The sequence below is a fragment of the Boleophthalmus pectinirostris genome, unplaced genomic scaffold (genome assembly GCF_026225935.1).
Source record: "Boleophthalmus pectinirostris isolate CB_2022bp ecotype Guang Dong unplaced genomic scaffold, ASM2622593v1 HiC_scaffold_4, whole genome shotgun sequence".
Classification (NCBI taxonomy): Eukaryota; Metazoa; Chordata; class Actinopteri; order Gobiiformes; family Gobiidae; genus Boleophthalmus; species Boleophthalmus pectinirostris.
The window spans coordinates 41,623,935-41,643,210 of record NW_026571353.1 but is presented as its reverse complement, the minus strand read 5'-3'; the positions used below and the strand labels follow the sequence as shown (position 1 = coordinate 41,643,210).

Here is a 19,276-nt window from a genome sequence, read left to right as displayed (position 1 = left end):
GATTACTTTGGATTACTTGATTTGCTGTAGAGAAACAAAGACGAGGAAATCTTCACATAAGAAGTTTTGTCTGATAAAAGAAAATAAAAAGTCCAGAACTTTACTGAAACCAAATTAAAAAATATTATTGATAGAAAACGAAGAAACACGTCCACACAGCAGGATTTAGTCCTGGTTTAGTCCTGGTTTTAGTCCTGGTTTAGTCCTGGTTTTAGACCTGGTTTAGTCCTGGTTTAGTCCTGGTTTTAGTCCTGGTTTAGTCCTGGTTTAGTCCTGGTTTAGACCTGGTTTAGTCCTGGTTTTAGTCCTGGTTTAGTCCTGGTTTAGTCCTGGTTTAGTCCTGGTTTTAGTCCTGGTTTAGTAGTCCTGGTTTTAGTCCTGGTTTAGTCCTGGTTTTAGTCCTGGTTTAGTCCTGGTTTAGTCCTGGTTTAGTCCTGGTTTCCTGGTTTAGTCAGTCCTGGTTTAGTGGTTTAGTGGAATTACTAAAAAAATAAATAAATAAAGGGATTTAGCCCAAAATGTGAAAACAGGAAAATCCCTCTGTGTAATCCATTTATTTCAAGAAAGTAACTGTAATCCAATTACCACTCACTGAAACAGTAACTGTAACTGAATACAGTTACTCATCATTTGTACTCTGATTACTCCGGTACATGTAATCTGTTACTCCCCAACACTGTTTATAATCCACGGTCGTTCTACACGACAAACACATAACGGCTCTGAATCGCCTGCTCTGATTGGCCAGAGCTCAGCAAATATGCAAATAGTGATTTACAATTAATACATTTAGTATTAACTGTTATTATTGATCAAGTTTTGTATAAAAGTTTGTTCTGAAATGCTTCTAAACTTGTGTTAACTGGTGTTTTATTATTAAATAAGTATTATTTTTTCACTATATTTCATGCATATTTTTTATTTTAGTACTTAAACGTGGACTATGTGACCTTCTTGTTTCTATGGAGATGTCATTGCTCTGCCTGGAATGTTCCACAGTGTGACTTTAAGCAGCTCTGCCTTGTATTTATTCAGTTACAGATGATTTTACTGCTCAAAAACACCTAGAGAAACAGACATTCTGACTGTGAATGGGGTCGCCTCTCCACAGATCTGACCTGGAACGTGGTCTGGTTTGGTTTCCGTGAAGATAGAAAAGTTTAATGCCATAGTGTGAAACATTCCAGATAAAGCAGTAACATCTCCATGGAAAAAAAAACATACTTGTAACTGAGTACATTATACTTGTACATGAGTGCACATGTTCAGTTTTCTTTCCACCGCTGTGGAGTTTTCATGTAGTGGAGACAAACGGTTTAGTCCCTGTGCAGAAAATTCATGTGTTAATTGATCGAGATACAATTCATGTCTCTGTCCAAGACGATTTTGCAGATTCAATGTTCTTAAAAACAGGTTTGAGCATTTCGGCCTCTTTACAAAACTGTTACCTGCTCAAAAACACCTGCAGTTGTGTTTTGTTTCATTCACACATTTGAGTAACTCTGCATTATTATTATTAGTCTGTTTACATCTCCAAAACTCAAAACGCTCTGTGCCACCTTGTGATGTCATGTAGTGGAGGTTTGCAAGTGAACAGCTCCTTTTACCTTTAGTTCAGTAGAGATTGTCAATTCCAAATGATTCCAGTGAAGGTGTGCGGAGTATAAAAACGCAGTGGAGCACTTCCTGTTTTACCGTATGAGAGGACAGGACATAAATCAGCCTAAATCTGCAGGGTTTGTGTGTTAAAACATGTATGAATGAAACAAAACACAAATCCAGGTATTTTGGTGATGAAGAAACATTATAACATAGGTCAGATTCCCTTAAAAATACTTAGAACATTTTGCGAGTAACTTTATGGCTCATACAGATTTGCCTGTTGTAGCACTTATGCAATATAAATCAAATGTATTATTATCATTATCGTTTATGAGATGTTTGGGCTATACTTTAATATACTTTAAAAAGAAATACAAGATAACAAAAGTGTTAATTGAGTGGTTGATTTCACCCAGAGCTGCAGCGCCCTCTGGCTGCAGAGTGGGCGTGTTTGATTTAACTTAGATTTGCATCAAAAGTTGATTCTCAAACGTTTCCCAGCGAGTAGCAGCCGAAGAAGGCGACGGTGGAAGCCTGCTGAGTTATTGTACAGAAAAAAGACTTGTTCTTTGTCACAGCAGCACAGGCTCCTCCCACAGTCTCAGGACACTTATACAAAAATACAAAACTACTTACATGTCAAAGCAGAGGGACTTTTGTTTCACCAAAATGTCTCTTGTCTCGGTCACGTTATCAGTGTTGGGAAGGTTTACTTTTAAAATGTAATCCCCTACAGATTACAGATTACACACCTCAAAATGTAGTTTGTAACATAATCCATTAAATTACTTAAAGTGAGTAATGTAATCTGATTACTTTGGATTACTTGATTTGCTGTAGAGAAACAAAGACGAGGAAATCTTCACATAAGAAGTTTTGTCTGATAAAAGAAAATAAAAATAATAAAAATCCCAGATTTTAATTAACCAAATTAAAAATATTATTGATAGAAGAGGAGGAGACACAGTTCACACGGAACGGTTTAGTCCTGTTAAATCCTGTCTGAGACCAAGTTTAGACCTGGTTTAGACCTGGTTTAGACCTGGTTTAGACCTGGTTTAATGTTCGGCAATGAGTGGAATTACCAAAAAAAACAAAAAAGGGCAGAACCCAAAATGTGAAAACCGGAAAATACCGCAGTGTAATCCATTTATTCAACAAAGTAACTGTAATCCAATTACCACTCACTGAAACAGTAACTGTAACTGAATACAGTTACTCATCATTTGTACTCTGATTACTCTGGTACATGTAATCTGTTACTCCCCGACACTGCAGGTTATACACTAATAACACTGATATTAAACCCACAAGCTGCAAAATGAGTAAAACACATTTATTCTTATATTTACAAAATACCACAGTTTTTGTGTTGGTCGTTGATCATTTTATTTTGTCGTATTTATCCACCAAACCTTTAAGTTCGATCTGTGAAAATATGAATCAACTTTAATACTTGAGGACAAGTAAAAACAAGAGTTTCCTGTGAGACGAGGTTGTGTTGGTGAGTTTGTCTTTACACATGTTAGTGTTTGGTCTTGACCAAATACACAAAGACAAAGATAATAAGAACCGGGACTAAACCAGGACTAAAACAGGACTAAACCAGGACTAAAACCAGGACTAAACAGGACTAAAAGGACTAAACTAGGACTAAAACCAGGACTAAACAGGACTAAACCAGGACTAAACTAAGACTTAAACCAGGACTAAACTAAGACTAAAACCAGGACTAAACCAGGACTAAAACCAGGACTAAACCAGGACTAAACTAAGACTAAAACAGGACTAAACCAGGACTAAAACCAGGACTAAACTAAGACTAAAACTAGGACTAAAACAGGACTAAACCAGGACTAAACCAGGACTAAACTAAGACTAAAACCAGGACTAAACCAGGACTAAAACAGGACTAAACCAGGACTAAACTAAGACTAAAACGACTAAACTAAGACTAAAACCAGGACTAAACCAGGACTAAACCAGGACTAAACTAGGACTAAACCAGGACTAAACTAAACTAGGACTAAAACCAGGACTAAAACCAGGTAAACTAAGACTAAAACAGGACTAAAACAGGACTAAAACCAGGACTAAACCAGGACTAAACTAGACTAAAACCAGGACTAAACCAGGACTAAAACCAGGACTAAACCAGGACTAAACAGGACTAAAACCAGGACTAAAGGACTAAAAACTAAAACAGGACTAAACTACTAAAACAGGACTAAAAGGACTAAACCAGGACTAAACTAAGGACTAAAACCAGGACTAAACTAACCAGGACTAAAACCAGGACTAAACCAGGACTAAACCAGGACTAAAACCAGGACTAAACTAAGACTAAAACCAGGACTAAACCAGGACTAAAACCAGGACTAAACTAAGACTAAAACAGGACTAAAACCAGGACTAAACCAGGACTAAACTAAGACTAAAACCAGGACTAAACCAGGACTAAAACCAGGACTAAACCAGGACTAAAACCAGGACTAAACTAAGACTAAAACCAGGACTAAACTAAACTAAAACCAGGACTAAACCAGGACTAAACCAGGACTAAAGACTAAACTAGACTAAACTAAGACTAAACAGGACTAAACAGGACTAAACTAAACTAAAACTAGGACTAAACAGGACTAAAACCAGGACTAAACCAGGACTAAACTAAGACTAAAACCAGGACTAAACCAGGACTAAACCAGGAAACCAGGTAAACTAAGACTAAAACTAGGACTAAACCTAGGACTAAACCAGGACTAAACTAAGACTAAAACTAGGACTAAAACAGGACTAAAACCAGGACTAAACCAGGACTAAACTAAGACTAAAACTAGGACTAAAACCAGGACTAAACCAGGACTAAACTAAGACTAAAACCAGGACTAAACTAAGACTAAAACTAGGACTAAACCAGGTCTATACCAGGACTAAACTAGGACTAAACCAGGACTAAACTAGGACTACTAACTAAAACCAGGACAAACCATTTTATATTAAGATTTCTGGTCTTTGCTTCTTTACAGTGAACAGTTTCTGGAGACTTTGAGAATTTGAAGAAAACAAACAAGAATTTTCAGGATGTGGTTGTTACATTCATGTAGTTTTAAAAAAACATGACAATATCAAGTAATCCAAAGTATTCAGATTACATTACTCACTTTAAGTAATTTAATGGATTACGTTACAATTGTAATCTGTAATCTGTAGGGGATTACATTTTAAAAGTAAACTTCCCAACACTGTGTATATGAAGGAGGTGAAAGGCACCGTGGGCTGTACTTTCTGTCTGTTGTCATACACTTTTGTTCGAGTTAGGGTCAAATTTTCAATTAGAAAACGTAAATAATAGTTTAAGATGTTAGTTTATTAATGAGTTGCAGTTTTACTCACGTCTGACAGGGGGCGCCACCTGAACACACAGGACCAGAGTCAAGACCACAGCCCAGAGACGCCCTGACCCTGATCTGGTTTAGTTTATATCAATACAAAACAAGATGTGCAAAAGGTGCAAACTAATATGATTTCTGTAGAATGTTCTGGAAACAAAATCACACTGAAACACATACTGTCATTGTGTCACTGTGCAAGGCATTTTTCTCACATTCTCTACTCCAGTTACAGTAAAGAGGCTGGATGTGAAAGGAAGAACATCCACTTGAAAACATTTTTCAAATCAACATGCAATTGTTTCCCTGGAAGAACATTTCAAAAGATTTTATGAACCAGTAAAAGGCTGAATCTCAAGGTTGATTTGTGTGTAGATAATAATGTAGATAATAAATAAATAAATACTACGACCTATACCCACTTACTTACAGGGGTGGGATTAAATACATTTTCTTCTTCCCGTTCCACTGTATAATAATATAAATCTCTTACTTGTCCAAAATAAATACATAAATAAATACAATAATAAAGTCCAGTTACTGAAATTCCCCCAAGTTATTTGCTGCCAAAGTCTATAGTCCAGATGAGAGTTAATGAGAAGCCTTGACATTTAATTATGCTTGAGAAGAAAGAAGAAAAAATCTGAGGTTGGCCCCACACCAGGCTGTAAATCAGTGTTTATTAAACCAGAGTTAATGAAAAAGAACAACAGTTTGAGCACTGAGTTTATTTCAGAGATACTGAATGAGTGATGCTTCAAAGTGGAACTACACATCACTTTTTTTCTTTCACATAAATGCGTACAGGGTATTTCAGAATCATTCTATTCTGTTTCTTGCCCATTTGTTGACATTTTCGTGTAGATTAAAAGATTTGACAGCTTTGTGGCCTCAAACCCCGTCTGCTGCCCACTGTGGTTAAACTCTGCAGCTGCGTCTGAAGAGGCCAGTGACGTCACACGCCTCTGATGTCCTGATGAGTCTGAGTCATTCATAAGTGTTTCTGAGGTGCTCCACACTCCTGCAGGTACAACATTTATGTACGTTTCCTTCTTCAAAATCCTGTTCACAAAAAAGGTGAAACGTTCCAGACTCACCACTTTGCTTTTTCTCACTTCAACTCATTCTCTTTTACTGCTCAAATTCACTGTCTGATAGAACAATAAAACTGACCGACAATATTTATGATCTCGTGATAACGTTTTTTAATAGAAATTTTATAGTTTGATTTATGAAAAGTAAGCAAACAACAAATTAAAAAAATATGACAATGTTGACGGTGTAGATGTAGATATATTGACACAAAAAGCATTTCATTAGTGCACAAAAAACTTTTCTTTTTGATATTTAGTTATAATTTATGACACATTTGGATCCTTTATATTTTGTTCAATGTAATTTGTAATACTGAGCTTAAATTACTTAAGGTTAGAAAAAAAACGGATCCATTGACTTTAAGTTTTCAACTGCACAACTTCCTGTCTGTTTACTTCATTCTGAGCACCACAACCACAACAGTTTTACAGTTTAACAATATAGTTTAACAATACAAAGTTACTCAAACATGCATTAATCATTTAATATATCATTGAATAAGATTATGGTGAAGGGAAAAGTCCATATTTCCCTAAACCTAACGCCACAGACTGGAGTTGTCTACCTAATACTTCACAGCAGATTTGTACAAACACATTATTAACTGACCAGCCTTATTTATTACACAGATCTATTTCCTGACAATAGTTTGAGGTCTTAGTTCTTGAGGCCGTAGAGCTAATTGGTAGTTAGTTTAATACACTGAGACAGTGAGGATTGAGCTGTTCAACTTCTCCAAGATCTGTACAAACACAAAACTGTTGTTTCATGAAATCACACACCGAGACTGGTCCATTTCCTCGATTAAATCACTTATTTCTTTTTCGTGTTCCTTTTGCTTAGTTTCTGTCTTTTTTTCCTGCTCTTTTTGCTTTCTTTGTTTTTCCTCCTTGTTTGTGATTGTCTTTAATTCCATTTCATGTTTTTTCCCAAGTTCCTTGAGTTCCTCTTGATGTTTTGAGAATAATTTATTGATTTTAATCCACTTATCTGGTTTTGTCCACAGTTTTTTGACCAAAACACTTATTTCTTTCATATATTGTTGCTTCATTGACTCAGAGTCCTTTCTGTATTTCTCTTTGAACTCGTTGTATTCCTCAGCTTGGCTTCTGGCCTGTTCTTCATAACTGCTCTTCAGCTCTTCCACTTGTTTTTCATGTGACTCTTCTAACTCCTTTCTCTTCTTTTCCTCTTGGCTTTAGTTTTTTCTGATCTTCTACATGTCTTCTTCTAAAATCTTCCAATTTCTGTTCGTATCTCTTTTTGTCTTATTTTTTCTTTTCGTTCTCTTCTCTTCATCTTCTTGTTGTCGTGTGTTCCCACCATTCTTTCCAATTCTTTTTCCCAATGAGCTCTCTCCTCCTCCATCTGTTTCTTTATCTTTGTAGTTTTTTTTCATATGATTTCTTTAGGTTCTTCAGATTTGATTCTTTGCTCCGACAGTTTGAGTTTTTGTTCCCATTCCTGACGCTGTTGTTCCTCTTCTTCCTTCCGTTTCCTCTCTTCTTGTTCTCTCTTGTCCTGTTCTTTCTTTATCGCTTTAATTCTTTCCTCCTTGTCTCTGAGTTCTTGCTCTCTCTGTTGCAGTTCTTTTTCAAACTCTTTCCTTTGTTTGTCCATGTTCTGTTTTATTTCTTCCATATTTTGTTGATATTTTCTCTCCATCACCTCAATCTCGCTCCTCATCTCTGCTTCCTTTTCCTTCATAATCCGTTCTGTCTCTCTCTTGATGGCCGTCTCAGCCTCTTGGAGCATGTCGTTGGTGTAGCAGCCGCCTCCATTTTCCTTCACCATGTTTTCGATCTTCTTCAGCAGCTCTTTCACCTGAGTTCGGTCTGTCTTCTCCCTGTTATTAAAGACATGGTACCTGTTTCCACAGTCGGAGATTAACTTCTTGAAGCATTCCTCACAGGAGTCATCGATGTACTTTTCTATTGTTAAATTTTCAGATTTTAAATCATCTCCACGTGTAAAAAGAATCATTGTGAATTTTTCAGCACCTTTCCCAAATCCTTGTTTAATCAGTTTTAGTGTTTCTTTCTCTTCTTGTGTTAGTCGGCCAATTTGTAACACCAACAGAAAGACATGTGGCCCCGGAGCCAGCAGACTGATGCATCTCACTATTTCCTCATTGACCTCATCTTCAGACAGATGAGTATCAAATAAACCAGGAGTGTCCACCACAGAAACACGGTGCCCGTCTACAGTTGTTATCTCTTTCTGACAAACTCTGGTGACTGATTTTTGGCCAATGCTTGATCTAAAAGCCATCTTTCCCAAGATGGTGTTTCCTGAAGAGCTCTTTCCACTGCCAGTTTTTCCAATCAAAACAATTCTGAGACAACTTGGAACAGTTTTATCACCACCTGCAAAAATATTCAAAGTGATTATATATAAATATACAGAGGAGAAAGATTTGGAAAAATACACTCTATACTTACATAAGATCATGTTATCTCTTTTTATGTTTTCAATTTCTCTGTGTTGAGCACATATCTTCTCAATCTGACACTTGTACCAGTGTCTCTGTGGTGAAGCTGTGAGGTTCATTCTTGGTCCTTAAAGTCTCTACAGACTCCAGCAGCTCAGAGACCTGCTGCTGGTCCCTGGGGTTGAATATAAAATATCCTCCTCCACAGATCTGACTCAGCTCCTGGATGTCTCTGTCTCCTGTGACAAACTGAAGCTCATGTGGAGCAGTGGACTCTGAGTCCACAGTGAACAGAATCATAGTGAAGAGAAGGACTCGAGAGCTGCTGAGTGTGTCCTGGAGGGTCTTCTTTAGCTCGGCCTTGTCTTCGTCGGTGAGGGGACCCAGCGGTAGAACCAGGATGAAGGCATGGACGCCCTCAGGAGCACAGAGGGAGATGCAGCGGAGACACTGCTCCATCACTGTCTCCAGAGGTTCTCCAGACAGAACCGACAGCTCCACCAGAGACACCCGACGCCCACAGACCTCTCCCTCATGTTTAACACACTGCCCTGAGCTGCTCGCTGCAGGGAGATCTGCTCCACCTAAAATGGACTCAGCTGCTGAGCTCTTCCCTGCTCCACTGCTCCCAAAAAGAACCAGGTTCAGAGAGGGTTTGTGTTTTATACCAGAGGCCAAAGTCAGACCTGTGTCTTCCTCCTCAGAGGAGTCAGGACTCAGATGTTCTCCATCGTTCTCCTTCAACATGTCACTGATTCTTGAGAACAGCTCTTTACGTTTAAATTCTTTCAGATCCAGATCAGATTGACACAGATCAGTCAGTGTGATTCATCCACAGAAAATCTGTACCTACATCTGCTGATCATGTCCCTTATATGTGTCTGTCTCATGTATTTCTTCATGGACTCTGGTGTCTCTGTTTGTGTTCTGAACATCAGCACCAGTGAATGGTTGAAGGTCTGATCACTGAGTCTCTCCAGGACTGACTGTAGTCTGTTTTTGTGTTCCTCAGTGAAGTTTTCAGGCTGTAGAAGCAGCAGGAACACATGAGGACCAGGAGCACTCAGATCTTTAATGTCTTGTATAAACTGTTGGAGTTGTTGTTGTGAGATGTTGGAGAGCAGCAGGTCTGGAGTGTAGATCACAGTCACTGGTTTGTCCTGAAATGTTCCACTGACTTTTACACATTTAATAAATGTTGAGTGAATTCTGTCTTTCCCAAAAGGAGGTTTCCCACTGAGGCCTTCAGATTTGAATTGTTCCCCAGAAGAACCAGCCTCAGCTCAGACACTAAAAATTATACAAAATTAATAAAAAAAATGTATTAAACCAGTCAAGTCATTACTGTAGTGTCACTTCAAATGCAGAAACAAGTTCATGTTTGTTTTTTTGCTAAGTGAAATATTTTAAGCGTTATTGTTAATTCAAAACCACATGCAGCTGTGAAAAAGTCAAACAGAACATTCACTTACAATCAGGTGGCAAAATGTCTAAACTACTTTTGCGTTTTCGTGGGAGAACACCTGAAAATGAAACAAATAAACAGAAATGTGATTAGCAACAATAATGAAGAATTATTGAATAGTTTTTGAGAATACATGTTAATAATCATGTATCTGAGGCAGTGCACATCTCCACTTCATTTGTAGAATGATTCAAATCACATTTTTAATTTTCACTCTGAAATAATGATGCAGTAGCTGAATTAGAAGCAATAATAATACTTTCCACCAGAGGGCAGTATGAGCAAAATAATGGCAATCTTGTTTTTTGTAGCTTTTTAATGTATATTTATAGCCTTTTATTTATTAAATACTACATAAGTTTGATTGAACTCACCAGGTAGTTCTGCAACTTCCATGATGTTAATGCTTGGGACATAAAAACAAAACAATAAATGAACATATTTTATGAAAAAAATTCACAAATCAGTTCAGAACACAGCTAAAAATCTTAAAGAAAAGGGTTATGTGGTGCTTTATTCCATAATTTCAAGTATTTACCACTGAAAACGTATTAACTAGAGATGTGAAAACCTCCAAATTAAGACAGAAATGAAGGTCGGATGTTAATAGCATCAGCAAAGAAAAAAAGACAAGAAATTTGGAGTTTCTACAAGTAACTAGGCCATTCAAACATTGAATAACCAATCACACTTAGAACTGAATATTTTATAGCTTGTTTTATGCATAAAATAAGTACAAAAACGTCACTTACCGAGCTTTTTATACTGCGATTCCCTTGAAGTGGAAGTATTAAGTAGTAATAAGCAAGTTGATAAACCTGTCTGACCAGATTAACTCTCCCCTCCTCTACTCTCTGCTCTCTGCTTTACTCTAACAGTCATGTTCATTATATTCACATTTTAACCTTAGTGGGATTTTTTGTGGGATTTGCTAAACTATATATTTTTGGAAAGGTTATAGTTTATGGAGTCAGAAAATCAATATTTGCATTTGCGCAGATGTCTGTATGACGGCCGTATTGAAGTTTTAAAAATGGCTACCGTAAATGTAAAAAAATAAAAATAAAAATCTTGACTTCTGAATAAATAAATATATAAATTAAGTGTTGATATTTACTGCCAAACCCACATTGTACGGGTCAAGGAAACCAATGGTGCTAGTTACACAACAAGACCATATTAATCCTTCAGTAGATAATAATCCCCTCCTTGAACCGTCACCTTATCGTGGTGGAGGGGTTTGAGTGCCCGAATGATCCCAGGAGCTATGTTGTCGGGGGCTTCATGCCCCTGGTCGGGTCACCCAAGGCAAACAGGTCCGGGGGACGGGTCAGACGAAGAACGGTTCAGAAGCCCCACATGATGAGCAACACACAGAGGCCAGTTACGTCGCCTGGATTGGCGTCACCGGGGCCTCACCTTGGAGCCAGGCCTGGGGTGGGTGCTCGTCAGCGAGCGCCTGGTGGCCGGGCCTCCCCCCACGGGGGCCGGCCGGGCTCAGCCCGAAGGAGCGACGTGGGGCCGTCCTCACGTGGGCCCACCACCCGCAGGAGGATCCATATGGGGCCGGTGCAGAGAGATCTGGGCGGCAGTCGACGGAGGGGCCTTGACGGCCGCGGGGAGCGGCGGCGGGCTGGTGTGGGGGGGCTGGTGTGGGCTCATTACCCCACAGCTCAGCCACTGTGTGTTGGAGTTCACCCCGGTGAACCAAAGGGTCGCGTCCCTGCGCCTTCGGGTCGGGGACAGGTCTCTCACTGTGGTGTCGGCCTACGGGCCGAACAGCAGTGCAGAGTACTTGGCCTTCTTGGAGTCCTTGGGAGGGGTACTAGACAGTGCACCGACCGGGGGACTCTGTTGTTCTCCTGGGGGACTTCAACGCCCACGTGGGCAACGACAGTGACACTTGGAGAGGGGTGATTGGGAGGAACGGCCTCCCCGATCTGAACCCGAGTGGTGTTTTGTTATTGGACTTCTGTGCTAGGTCACAGTTTGTCCATAACGAACACCATGTTCGAGCACAAGGTCCATAAGTGCACGTGGCACCAGGACACCCTAGGCCGGAGGTCGATGATCGACTTTGTAGTCGTGTCATCTGATCCTCCGGCCGCGTGTCTTGGACACTCGGGTGAAGAGAGGGGCTGAGCTGTCAACTGATCACCACCTGGTTGTGAGTTGGTTCGCTGGTGGAGGAGGAAGCCAGAAAGACCTGGCAGACCCAAGCGTGTAGTGAGGGTCTGTTGGGAACGTCTGGCAGAGCCTCTGGCAGAGGGACCTTCAACTCCGGGAGGATTCTCCCGGATTCCGGGGAGGCTGGAGATATGGAGTCCGAGTGGGAGGATTTCTCCCGGATTCCGGGGGAGGCTGGAGATATGGAGTCCGAGTGGGCTTCATTCTCGGCCTCTATTGTCAATGCGGCTGCTCGGAGCTGTGGGCATAAGGTCTGTGGTGCCTGTTGCGGCGGCAAACCCCAGAACCCGTTGGTGGACACCGGAAGTAAGGGATGCCGTCAAGCTGAAGAAGGAGTCCTATCGGGCCTTGCTGGCTCGGGGGACTCCTGAGGCAGCTGACGGGTACCGACGGGCCAAGCGTGCTGCAGCCCGTGTGGTCGCGGAGGCAAAAAACTCGGAGCTGGGAGGAGTTCGGGGAGGCCATGGAGAAGGACTATCGGACGGCCTCAAAGAGATTCTGGCAAACCGTCCGGCGCCTCAGGAGGGGAAGCAGTTCTTCACCAACACTGTTTACAGTGCGGGGGGAGAGCTGCTGACCTCGACTGGGGACGTTGTCCGGCGGTGGAAGGAAAACTTTGAGGATCTCCTCAATCCCACCGTCACGTCCTCCGAGGAGGAGGCCGAGGCTGGGGACTCGGAGGCGGACTCATCCATCACCCTGGCCGAAGTCACTGAGGTGGTTAAAGCTCCTCGGTGGCTCTGGGGGTGGATGAGATCCGTCCTGAGTACCTTAAGTCTCTGGATGTTGTGGGGCTGTCTTGGCTGACACGCCTCTTCAACATCGCGTGGCGGTCGGGGACAGTACCTCTGGACTGGCAAACCGGGGTGGTGGTCCCTCTGTATAAGAAGGGGGACCGGAGGGTGTGTTCCAACTATAGGGGGATCACACTCCTCAGCCTTCCCGGTAAGGTCTATGCCAGGGACTGGAGAGGAGAATCCGGCCGATAGTCGAACCTCGGATTCAGGAGGAGCAGTGTGGTTTTGGTCCTGGCCGTGGAACACTGGACCAGCTCTACACTCTCCATCGGTGCTCGAGGTTCATGGGAGTTTGCCCAACCAGTCCACATGTGCTTTGTGGACTTGGAGAAGGCATTCGACCGTGTCCCTCGTGGTGTCCTGTGGGGGGTGCTCTGGGAGTATGGGGTCCGGGGCCCTTTGCTAAGGGCTGTCCGGTCCCTGTATGACCGGAGCAGGAGCTGTGTTCATTGCCGGCAGTAAGTCAGACCTGTTCCCGGTGCATGTTGGACTCCGCCAGGGCTGCACCTTTGTCACCGGTTCTGTTCATTGTGTTTATGGACAGAATTTCTAGGCGCAGTCAGGGGCCGGAGGGGGTCCGGTTTGGGGACCACAGGATCTCATCTCTGCTGTTTGCGGATGATGTTGTCCTGTTGGCTTCATTGAACCAGGACCTGCAGCACTGGGCGGTTTGCAGCCGAGTGTGACGCTGCTGGGATGAAGATCAGCTCCTTCCAAGTCTGAGGCCATGGTTCTCGACCGGAAAAAGGCGTCTTGCCCTCTCCGGGTGGGTGGGGAGTCCTTGCCTCAAGTGGAGGAGTTCAAGTATCTCGGGGTCTTGTTCTGGAGGGAGGGGAGGATGGAACGTGAGATTGACAGGCGGATCGGTGCAGCTTCGGCAGTGATGCGGTCGCTGTATTGGACCGTTGTTGGTGAAGAGGAGCTGAGTCGAAAGGTGAAGCTCTCGATTTACCGCTCAGTCTTCGAAAATGGATGGATGGATGGATGGATAGATAATAATGACCAATGTGGTGTGTTTTTGTGCCAATATGTTTGTAATGAAAAGTTAACATTTCATGCTCCAGCTGTTCTACAAAAAAAATAAAGATTTTTTTATACCCCTCACTAAAACATTTAATATTTAGTGTGTGAATGATTTCAAAGACACACTGCAGGCTTTCTAGAATGTCTGCTCAGAGTGATACACACATAAAGTAGTTCCTATTGAAAGATTTTATTTACAGTGACGTTTTGAGCCAATAGCTCCTCCTCAGACTTGCAATATCAGAAGTGTGATCCCCTAAGAGCATTTATATTTACATCGAAACACATGCACAGTAAGTATTATCTTATATCACAGTAAGATATACATAGTTAACTGTGGTCATATATACTGTGTATATATATATATATATATATATATATATATATATATATATATATATATATATATATATATATATATATATATATATATATATATATATATATATATATATATATATATATATATATATATATATATATATATATATATATATATATATAATATATATATATATATATATATATATATATATATATATATATATAATAGCAGCTGGTTACTCATTGGGAAGTCACTGACTTTCACATGGGAGACCCGGGTTCAAATCCCCCCTCTGACGGGGCAGGGGGGGCAATGAGCTAACCAGTGTGGGTCCTTGCAAGACCCTTCGTCTACTGCCCACCTCATACATGATGAGAGAGAAGAAACGTAACATGCCGGCTCAGACGTCGCCCGGCCAAACAAGGTCTGCATCAGGTGCTGGGGAACCAGGGCACCTTGATGAAAAATGGGCTACTGGAACACGGCGGAAATGGGCGAGATGCGAGAACAAGGCTCTGTTGGAATGCTAGTACTACAGTAACCCTAGGCAGAGGGTTACATGAACAGGATAGAAATGGTTATTACGATACCCACAGTCCAAGCTAACGGCCAAACAACTAGTAGCTCAGTGTTCCAACATCCACAAACGGCAACTGCTATCACACTAGAGATGATGAGGTACAAACACAAATGCCACGGCAAGGGGACCAGTGTGCCAGCAGAGGGAGTTGACACCAACTCCCCAACCAGAGATTGGGTACGAAACCCCAATAAGTATCACGCTGAGCGAGGCAGCGACTGACCTGAAAGATAAGATCATGCCCGAATGAACACAGGCAACCCCGATGCCGGTTACAGAGGCTAAGTGAAGTACCATCTGAAAGTCTCCTAGACGATGTGAATGCAGTACTGACAGTATCCCTACCACAACAATCACTGAAACCAATGAGCTGATATACACTTCAGCAGCAGTGATCCTAGATGTGTTGGCTATAAGAGCAACCATGGAGCCATGCGATACAATACCACCATGCAAAGACGGTTAGAGGCTAAAATCAAGGAGTGCGAGAGAAGTGAGCCAACTGTCAGAGTCCCAGAAAGGTGCAATGAAAAAGCAAGTGCCCAAGAGGTACAACCAGTTGCCCATACCTGAAGCACTCGAAACTGCCAAACAAAGGCTCCCAAGCCTTGGCCAGCCGCCTAAAGAGTACACACGAGATAACGAGGCCAGACGAATAAACCGGCTGTTCGCAACACAACCGGCGAAAGTGTACGCTCAGTGCAGGGTAATAACAGCAGAGCAGACCCACCAAGGCTGGAGACTGAGAGGTACTGGAAAGGCATATGGGAAAGGGAGGCATCACATAACACCGATGCACAGTGGCTGGTGGATCTGAGAGAAGACCACAGCAACCTCCCTGAACAGAATCCAGTCACCATCACAGTGGAGACATCCAGGGAAGAGTCTCAGGTATGAAAAATTGGACCGCACCGGGCCCTGACATGATCCATGCGTACTGGCTAAAGAAGCTCACTGCCCTCCACGAGCGCCTGGCAGCACAAATGAACCAGCTGCTAAGGGATGGGACTCACCTGAATGGTTAACCCAAGGGCGTACGATCCTGATCCTAAAGGATCCTCAAAGGGTGCAGTCCCATCCAACTATCGGCCAATAACCTGTCTCTCCACAACATGGAAGCTCATGTCAGGCATCATTGCGGCTAAGATAAGTGGGCACATGAATCAATACATGAGTGCAGCACAGAAGGTATCGCAAAACACCAGGGGAGCCAAACACCAACTCCTGGTTGACCGAAACAGTCGCCCGCGACTGCAGAACCCGTAAGACCAACCTGTGCACTGCCTGGATGATTACAAGAAAGCCTATGACTCAATGCCACACACATGGATCACTGAGTGCTTGAAGCTGTACAATATCAACAGGACTCTAAGGGCGTTCATTGCGAACTCGATGCGGTTGTGGAAAACCACCCTTGAAGCCAAGGGGAAGCCACTTGCACATGTGTCCATCAAATGTGGCATATACCAAGGAGACTCACTGTCCCCACTACTGTTCTGCATAGGCCTGAACCCTCTCAGCCAAATAATCGACCGCACTGGCTATGGATACCGACTCAGAAACGGGGCCACCATCAGTCACCTCCTCTACATGGATGACATCAAGCTGTACGCTAAGAGTGAGCGAGACATCGACTCACTGATCCCACACTACAAGGATCTACAGTACAGACATCGGGATGTCATTCGGGCTTGAGAAATGTAGCAGGATGGTGACAAAGAGAGGAAGGTCGTCCACACAGAGGGGGTGTCACTCCCAGAGGGAACAATAGCAGACGTTGAGGACAGTTACAAGTACCTTGGTATCCCACAAGCAAGTGGCAACCTCGAAGAGGCAACAAGGAAAGCGGCTACGGCCAAATACCTGCAAAGAGTGAGGCAAGTCCTGAGAAGCCAGCTCAATGGCAAGAACAAGGTGCACGCAATCAACAGCTACGCCCTGCCAGTGATCAGATACCCTGCAGGGATTGTAAGCTGGCCAAAGGAGGAGATACAGACCACAGATGTTAAGACACGAAAGCTCCTGACCATGCATGGAGGGTTCCATCCCAAATCCAGCACCCTGAGACTGTACGCAGGCCGGAAGGAAGGGGGCCGAGGACTAGTGAGTGTGGGAACCACTGTCCAGGATGAAACATCCAAGCTCCTTGAGAACATCAAGGACAAGGCCCCGGCAGATGAGGTGCTCAGAGAATGTCTCAGACAGTGGGGTCCAGAGGAAGAGGTGCTGGAGGGACCATCATGGCAGGACAAACCCCTACATGGGGCGTACCACCGGAACATAACTGAAGTGGCTGATATCAAGAAATCCTACCAATGGCTTGAGAGGGCTGGTCTGAAGGACAGCACAGAGGCACTGATCCTGGCTGCTCAGGAGCAGGCCCTGGGCACTCGAGCAATAGAGGCCCAGATCTACCACACCAGACAAGACCCACGGTGTAGACTGTGCAAAGAGGCTCCTGAGACAGTCCAGCACATAACTGCGGGGTGTAAGATGCTGGCAGGGAAAGCATACATGGAGCGACATAACCAAGTGGCGGGCATAGTGTACAGAAACATCTGTGCAGAGTACAGGCTGGAGACCCCAGGATCAAGGTGGGAAACACCTCCAAAGGTTGTGGAGAATGACCGAGCCAAGATCCTGTGGACTTCCAGATACAGACTGACAGAATGGTGATGGCGAACCAACCAGACATAGTGGTGGTGGATAAGAAACAGAGCAGAGCCGTGGTGGTTGACATCGCAATACCAAGCGATGGTAATATCAGGAAAAAGGAACACGAGAAGCTAGAGAAATACCAGGGGCTCAAGGAAGAGCTGGAGAAGACCTGGAAAGTAAAGGCATCAGTGGTGCCTGTGGTGATCGGAGCACTCGGGGCTGTAACCCCCAAACTGGAAGAGTGGCTACAACAGATACCGGGAAAAACAACGGACATCTCAGTCCAGAAAAGTGCAAGTACTGGGAACAGCAAAGATACTGCGCAGAACTCTCAAGCTCCCAGGCCTCTGGTAGACGACCTGAACTGAATGAGGGTGAGAGACCAACCACCGTGGAAGGTGAGAAACACATTTTTATTTTTTTTTTATACATATACACACACACACATATATATGACTACAGCTAACTAGCTAATATTACTGTATATTATGTGTCATATATCACTTTGGCTCCTCAGACTTCTGATTTATTCAGTGAGTAAAATGAATATAATGCAACCTGCTGTTGTGTCTTTAGGCAAGACACGTCACCCACCTTGCATAGAAAGAGTGAGTGATTGACGGTTGTCCCCGGGGCCAGTGCCACAGATTGGAGCAGTTGTGGCTACAATAGGGTGGAATAAATCAATATTGCACAATGATCTAATATGTTTCTGCTCACTTTATGTCGTAGAAAAGACAAGGATCTGACCTGAGCACCTTCCACTGAAAGAACAAACAACAGTAGCAGTTATGAAACCATCATCAGTCTTTATGTGAAAGTTGAAAATCAGAGGCGAGTGTGATGGTTCCACGTGTGCAGGAGGCTGGTTCCTGCAGAGTTATGACTCACTGTGGATCTGTGGTATTTATGAGACTCCGGGGGCCACCTGGACCCGGGCCAGAGCTGATGCATGTTCTGACCCTTTCACTCTCTCTGCGCCTTCAGCCTGTAATCACCACAACATCGTCCACACAACCAGCGTCTCTGTCCACCAGTTTACTCCATGGGACTGAAAGAGCATCAGGGACATCATTTTGGATATTATATCATATTTATCGTTTATCGTTTACTATTATTAGAAGATTCTAAAGCAAAGATTTTAACAACTTGCAATGTGGATTGCTAAAAATATGAATACCTTGTTCTGTTGTGTATATGAGGAACAACTCTTAAGTATGTCATTTAAGTATATAATTTAATTAAACAAAAGAAAAACTACAATTATCAGGGTTTCCACTCTTTTTCACTGACAACATTTCAAAACTTTTCCATGACTTTCCAGCACCTACATGTGTAGAATTGATCAGACTTTTAGGGCTAAATATGAAATGTTTAACTCTTTCCACTCACCTTATGGTTTGGGATTATAGTTTTTGAACATTCTAAATCCTGTCAGTGCATTTATTTATTGTCGCGGTGCAGATGTTCAGAAATAATCATATAGTCTAATGAGAACTTAACAGAACGATGTAGTTGTGTGAAAGAAATACTAAAATTCCATGACTTAAACTTCCATGACTTCAACTTCATTGAATTTACAAAATTCTATGAATTTTCCAGGCCTGGAAAATCACATTTTCAATTTCCTTGACTTTTCCTGGATTTCCATGACTGTGGGAACCCTGAATTATCTTCTGAAGAAGGTCCATTACTTAAATGTTGCAGTTTATGTACAGATTGGA

The 19,276-nt window shown here is 42.6% G+C and overlaps 1 pseudogene; it reads right to left on the bottom strand.

Annotated features, from left to right (window-relative positions):
* Positions 1 to 5,694: 5,694 nt before the first annotated feature.
* On the bottom strand, positions 5,695 to 9,326 carry LOC110162020 (GTPase IMAP family member 8-like; annotated as a pseudogene).
* Between the last annotated feature and the right edge of the window lie 9,950 nt (positions 9,327 to 19,276).